Source organism: Clupea harengus, chromosome 16, assembly GCF_900700415.2.
Source record: "Clupea harengus chromosome 16, Ch_v2.0.2, whole genome shotgun sequence".
Classification (NCBI taxonomy): Eukaryota; Metazoa; Chordata; class Actinopteri; order Clupeiformes; family Clupeidae; genus Clupea; species Clupea harengus.
In genome coordinates this window covers 20,288,531-20,296,030 of record NC_045167.1, presented here as the reverse complement: position 1 = coordinate 20,296,030, position 7,500 = coordinate 20,288,531, and the positions used below count along the sequence as shown (strand labels likewise).

Genomic DNA, 7,500 nt, shown 5'->3' with positions numbered 1-7,500 from the left:
CTGGGCCAAAGTTATTAGTGTAGTCAAACACTGTAGTCAAACTGAGTGGTCCTTCTGTGTCTAAGTCCCCTGGCTTGTGCCTTGTTGCAGGAGAAGTCAGCAGCTTTAGTAATGGGGCTGAGCAGAAGCCTACATGCCCGGAGGAACTTCTCTCCCTCTTCCTCCCCCTCTCTCTCTCTCTTTCTCTCTCCCTGTTTCTCTCTCTCTAAAAGTTTCACTCTGGAGAGAGCTGCCTCAATCCCAACGCTGCGCTCCAGCCCCTCCTCTCTCTCTCTCTCTGTCTCCCCCTCTCTCTGTGTTTCTGTTTCTCATGCACACACACACTGTCACTCTGTGGGATAAGCAGGCCCCTCCTACACACAGCTGTTCCAAGCTGGAGGGGAGGTTAGTGGGTGTGGGTGAGTGTGTGTGTGTGTGTGTGTGTGTGTCCGAGAAGGCGGGAGTCTGCTGTTTGTGTATGTATGTGTGTGTGTGTGTGTGTGTGTGTGTGTGTGTTCATCAGACTGTGAGTCTTTCGGTTTAAGTCGGGTCTCCTCTGTCTTTCCAACATCCTCCATTTATGCAGACAGTCAGTCCACCTGCTGCTCCCAGAGGGAAAGAGGAATAGAAGGACAAAACACAGAGGAGGAGAGGAGAGGAGAAGAGAGGAGTGAGAGGAGAGGAGAGGAGAAGAGAGGAGTGAAAGAAGAGGAGAGGAGAAGAGAAGAGATCACATAGAGGAGAGGAGAAGAGAGCAGATCAGGGGAACAGTGAGAAGATCAGAGCAAAGAGGAGAGGAGAAGAGAAGAGAAGTGAAGTTAAGGGAAGAGAATAGAAGATAAGAGAGGAGAGGAGAGGAGAGGAGAAGACACGACACAGAGGAGAGGAGAGGAGAGGAGAGGAGAGGAAAGGAGACAGATGAGAATAGAAGAGAAGAGCAAAGAGGAGAGGAGAAGAGAAGATAGGAGTACATGATGAAAGGGAGAATAACTAGGGTAGACAGTAGGGGTGGGGGAAAAAATCGATTTTTCTCGATTCTCTTTAGAACGATTCTGTCTCGATTCAGAAAAGTTCATAATCGATTTAAAAAAAAAAAAAAAAAAAATTTAAAAAAAATATATTTTTTTTTTATTTTTTTTTTTTACACATTCATTTTGTGTTGAAATGCAAGCTGCATCGATTATTGCATTGTTCATAGAAAGTCATAATTGTGACAAGGAAAAACTTTTTCTCTGATAAATCAACAGATCTATTTTTTTATTAAACACAAAGTAGGAAGTGATTTGAGACTCTAAATAGCAAACTCAAATGTTTTAAAAATTGAGATGCATCGATAATCGTTTTATCGGTTTAGAATTGATAATCGATAATCGGTTTAGAATCGAGAATCGGTTTAGAATCGAGAATCGGTTTAGAATCGAATCGTTGACCTCTGAATCGGAATCGAATCGAATCGTGAGGTGCCAAGAGATTCCCACCCCTAGTAGACAGACTGGAGGACAGAAACGCAGAGAAGAAGGACAGGATAAAGGAAGAGAGGAGAGGAGGAAAAGAGCTTGATTTGCAGGATGTCACCAGGGCTGTGTTTACCACAACAATGCAGCGTTGACACATTGGCCAAGCTAGTTAACATAGCTCATCAGCGCTAACACACAGCAGCCAACTACACACTAGAGGCTAATCCATATGAGCCTGCTAGTTTTAATGATATTTATAGCATTACTAAATTCCCTCCTCCATAAAATAAAAATATCTGAGAATGTACCAGAAATTCCAGCTTGCAACGCTGCTTCGTGGAAGAAGTGTTCCTTCACGTTTCATTGGAAGCTATTCGTCTTACAGCCTTTAAAACTGGACTGCTAGGCACTCTGGAAGATGGATCCGGGAAAGCCATTTCTGGCCGTTCACTCTCATCTGCGTCTTATGAAGGAGTGTGAACAGACACACCTAAATGGTTTCCCATAATACATCTGGCTGTGTGACTGGAGTCTGCTCTGCTTTTTCCACTGAGAAGTTGTCAGTGGTATGCCTTGAAATTCCTTTTGATCACATCGCTTGCAGGGTTTATTGAGTGCGCTATGCCCACCACAAAGATATAGCTGGATTTTTTTCATTATTTCTTTGAGAAACATTTCCATAACTTGACATTTTGAGTTGTTCTGCCCTTTTTTAATTCCCTTTTATCTTGGTTTTGGGGTGCATAGGATTTATGAGCCACTTGGAAGTTTGGCAAAGTCATGTCCTTTTTTGCGCACAGCAAGCTTATGCCAAGTGGATGATAAAAACAAACACAAGTACACATACACTTACATACACACACACACACACACACACACACACACACACACACACACACACACACACACACTCTCCTTATCTCCTCCATGCCTTTGGGGATCTAGAATGTTCCCCGCTGTTTGTCAACACCACCCCCACCGCCCGACAGTGATTTCCTGAAAGGTCAGTAGACATTCAGACGTTCCCTCTGTCTGCCACTCTCTGGTCTCTTTGTTATTTCCAAGAGAAGAATTATATTTCATGATATTTCATATTTTCAACAGACAGAGCAGAGATAAAAAACAAGACTGTGTATATCTCTGACTCAATACCCAGCACCCAGATAATAGGACTAGGTATGACTAGGTATGCTCTCTTTCTCTCTTCCAGATGCATGAAAGTTATTATTCTGTATTCAGTATTCAGGGCAGGTCAGATGCATGTTAACATAGCCTATGGCATGTCTTTATGCATATCTCTGTTGTTTTAACTTACATCATTCATCATTTAGTGTTTTGACGATTGGACTAAAATCCAAATTCAGAACTTCTGACATGTCGGGCCTCGGACACGCGGCTGATTTCATAAACAGAACCGCTGCCTACCCTTGATCAAATACATTGATTACCCTTGTAGCCCTGAGCTATAACATCAATGATTGTGCTAATCACAAAAAGCACAATTACACTAACTGCAAGCGCAGGCTCTTTGGGACAGAGCTGTTTTCTGAGTTAAGTCCAACCTAATCAGCCCTTTGCTGACTTTGTAACAAGACAGGCCAATCTCCCTGACCCTTCCAGTCTCTCAACCATCTGCTGGAGGGAAAAAGGTGGCCTTGCAGGAGCCCTGATCCCCTCGTGGGTACCTCTGCGCTAGGTGTGCGGTGAGTGTGTGTGTGTGTGTGTGTGTGTGTGTGTGTGTGTGTGTGTGTGTGTGTGTGTGTGTGTGTAAGCGTGTGTGTGTGTGAGTGTGTGTGTGTGTGTGTAAGCGTGTGTGTGTGTGTGTGTGTGTGGGCGTGCCTCCCCTGGGTTGTGCCTGCTTACTAGGGTGAGTGGAGCCTGTGGTTGCTGCCAAGATCACAGCTGGTACTTTAATGATACCACCTGTGTGTAGAGTTGCCTCTCTGTATTACACACACACACACACACACACACACACACACACACACACACACACACACACACACACACACACACACACACAGGAGCTGTGAGGGTTGCACATGCAAAGAACTGTATAGTTAGGTACAACACCAGCCGCATGGATAAACCTTTGCATATGTCTAAATACAAAAACACACAGACCCCAACAGAGACATGCAAATGTACATATTTCCACACCAACATGCATTTGACACAACATAGTTTGACCCCTGTGCTCAGAAACAATAGCCCTCCATTCAAAAACAACTGCAGTAAACAACACACAACTACAGTAAACAACGCACACGGCCATGTCGACCATCAACCACTTAATTGGTGGGCAAACACACACACTGACTCTCACACACACAAACATAAATCTCAAGTAGGTTTCCCAACACACTCTCTGGAGCGATGAGAGTGCATAGACAAGAACACATAAATACACACACACTCGCTCTCTCTCGGACAAAGACAGAGAGAGAGAACAGGACAACATGGACAGAACAAAAGAAACGAGAGATGGAAAACAAGCCAGATGATTGGAACAGAGAACAGGTACATTTTGATGGAAAGAACTTCAAAGAGTGTTCTTCTCTGCTCTGAAGAGTTGGCACCCTCATTCATTCCACACAGATTGAGTGTGCGTGCGTGCGTGTGTGTGTGCGTCTGTGTGTGCGTGTGCGTGTGCGTGTGCGTGACTTCGAGCTGTATATGAAAGATAGAAGGAATAACAAGAAGTGAATGCTGCAGCAGTTCCAGAATGTTCTACTTCACACTATCATGCCACGCCTTAATCTGTTCATACAGATACCTGCTGGTTCTTCTGTGTATCTATCCCACATTCATCCTTTCGATTTCTCTCACTCTGTCTAAACCACAGACTCAGATATGAAGTCATGCTTCAGGCATCTTTCTCGGTGCTCTTTCTCTCAGGGTCACTGATTCATGTGGTGACTCACTCATTCATCTGGTCACTTGCAGACATTCCAAGAAACGCTTCCAACATCTTTACATCTTACTGTCTGAGCCACCTATGAGTAAGGAGATGCAAATAAACTTGCCACACCCAAACTGTTCACACATAGACCCTACCTTCTCCTTCAGTGAGTCTCATTCATTCACTCATTCTTTCATTCACTCACTCACTCACTCTCATTCGCTCCCAATCAAACAAATCATACTTCTATCCATCCATCCATCACTTGACCTTGTCACCCTCTCCTCTATCGCCCGTCCTACACACACACACACACACACACACACACACACACACACACACACACACACACACACACACACACACACACACACACACACACACACACACACACACACACACACACACACACACACACACTTCTTCCAGCTCTCTGGGCGTTGTCAGCAGTGACAGCTCCTCATTACGGCAGGACGACCACTGAGAGGCTAATTGGACCGACTCAGCGTCAGCGCAGGGCCTCAGATGAAAGCCCCTCTAATGAGGCGGCGGAGCGAGAACGCGGACGAGGCGTCGGGCTCCTTATTAGTCAGCGTTTAATTATTAACACGCTTGCGCTTGCTTCTTCACACTCAGAGAGGTCAGCGTGGCTGCCATGTTAACCACAAAGAGACTGATGGGAATACAGGGGTACTGGTGATGTCACTCAGGTAGGTCGGGGGGGTGAAGGTGAGTCAGTCAGCGCCATCATGCAACGACATGACACGTTTGGTCGTCAGACTTGCTGTAGTGCAAGACAAAGTAGCGACATTGAAAAGATCATTGAATAATTAAAGATCCTTCCTCTGAAATTCCTAAAAATACCCCAAGACTTTCATCAAAAAGTAAAAGTGTTTCCGATGTGAATTCTCTACATGGGTCATTGTCTCATACTGCAATGAGGTTAAATTATGAATGAGTCTAATTCATACCCATCTCAGTAAACTTTAATACTGAAACAAAAAACATATAGATAGAAGAATGAAATATCCAAACACAGACAATGTGAATACAATTATGATTACATTACAAAATGGATGGGTGACTTGACTTTCTTAATCCTACATAAAAACAACATTTGGACCTAGGATATGTCAAATCTGCTTAGCTAGGAACAGGTCAGCCTGAGCCTGATGTCTTTCACACAAAAGAAGAGTTCCACCCATAGAGAAAGGCTGGCTCCAGAAAACTGAACATTCCTTCTCAGAGCTCGGGAATCACAAAGAGAAATCAGCAAACAGTTGATCTTCTATCGAACCAAAAACATATTTATAGTATTGAAGTGTGAGAAGTATGCTATATTTCTAATGTGCCCTTATCTCTTTGTCAAATCTTGCGTTGATTTCTTAGTTGCCCCTGGGTTCATGTTTTGCAGTGCCGTGCTGATGCCTCTCATGTCATCCCTCTAACATCATGAGCCATTGTATGGCAATGGATGAGATCATCCACATCACACACACACACACACACACATACGCACACACACGCACACCAACCCGAGCTGTCACTCTGGAAACAAAGGCACTCACTAAATGACAGCGTGCCTGGGCACTGCACTGAACTGTGGAAATGCTGTGTGTGTGAGAGAGAGAGAGTGTGTGTGTGTGTGTGTGTGTGTGTGTGTGTGTGTGTGTGTGTGTGTGAGAGAGAATGTGTAAGTTTTCTGGGTTACAGTAGGAGGATTTACTTGAACTACGATTGTATGTAAATGACATGAGCGCACGTGTTAGAGAAAGAGAGAGTGGACAGAGGAGAAACCTCTCACACACGCACGCACGCACGCACGCACACACACACACAGGGCCCCCTCCCCAGCTTGAGGCGGTAACACTGGCTTGAGAGTATTGCGTAAGAGCGCACACTGATGTAATATTTGGGAGAGAGGAGGGCCGGGGCACTGAGCCAGGGTAGGGGCCACGACTCAACACAAACACCCAGCGGACTAACCCACCTACCCCCAAAACCCCCCTCCACAGCTGGGCCGACTCTCCACCAAAGGTCCCTGGAGCATCCGTGGAGAGTAAATAGGGATAGAGTGATACTACTATGTCAGTACAGAACATCCCCATTAAGAACAGGAAACTATTATCCTAAATCTCCAAGCTGTACTCCTTCCTCTCAGCTTATTATTATTATTGTTGTTAGAAAGGAACGGGTATAAATGTGACGTCCAAGAATCGCGGTTAAGTATGAATACCCCTAGGCAAGCCCAGGACGCGACAAGCCTAAGCAAGAACAAAATGAAGCTTTCCTGATACAGTTACTGAAATAAAGAGAGAGAGCAGCTCCACGGACTTATTAATCACTTTCGTGGCAACTAGTAGCAAAGTGATCAATATAAACCAAATGATTATTAGCCGGGCCTTTAACAAGGCAAACAAAGATCAACTCTCATCATAGACTCAACATGTGAAGCGAAGAACAAACACAGATAATAACAATAAAGGAGAGGAGGAAAGCAAGAGAGTGGAAGAGGAGAGAGGAGAGGAGGAAAACAAAAGAGTGGAAGAGGATAGAGGAGAGGAGAATGTCAAAGCTATGATCTCATGCCTTCACATGTGCGTTTGTATGTGGGTGGGGCTGGCTAGGATAAGTGAATACACAGCCGTAACTCATCTGCTGGACTACAGGAAAGCATTCTTGTTCAGCCCTACGAGGTGTGTGTGTGTGTGTGTGTGTGTGTGTGTGTGTGCGTGTGTGTGAAAGAGAGAGGGTCTGTGTGTGTGTGTGTGTGTGAGAGGGTATGTGTGTGTGTGTGTGTGTGTGTGTGTGTGTGTGTGTGTGAGAGAGAGGGTCCGGGTGTGTGTGTACATGTGTGTGTGTGTGAGAGAGAGAGGGTCTGGGTGTGTGTGTGTGTGTGTGTGAGAAAGAGGGTCTGGGTGTGTGTGTGTGTGTGTGTGTGTGTGTGTGAGAGAGAGGGTCTGGGTGTGTGTGTGTGTGTGTGTGTGTGTGTGTGTGAGAGAGAGGGTCCGGGTGTGTGTGTACATGTGTGTGTGTGTGAGAGAGAGAGGGTCTGGGTGTGTGTGTGTGTGTGAGAAAGAGGGTCTGGGTGTGTGTGTGTGTGTGTGTGTGTGTGTGTGTGTGAGAGAGAGGGTCTGGGTGTGTGTGTGTGTGTGTGTGAGA

General features: G+C 45.3%; 1 protein-coding gene across 8 annotated transcripts in view; it reads right to left on the bottom strand.

The window, feature by feature from the left end:
* The window catches only part of dock9b (dedicator of cytokinesis 9b), a 90,794-nt gene that overhangs the window by 63,884 nt on the left and 19,410 nt on the right, over positions 1-7,500 (bottom strand). The window contains exon 1 of one of the 8 annotated variants that reach the window (XM_031583078.2): positions 1-267. This exon is cut by the window's left edge and continues 292 nt beyond it. The exons of the other annotated variants lie outside the window; for them this stretch is intronic. The gene's annotated coding sequence lies outside the window, so the exon portion shown is untranslated. Of the gene's footprint in view, positions 268-7,500 lie in introns of those variants that run through there. 8 annotated transcript variants of the gene reach the window in all.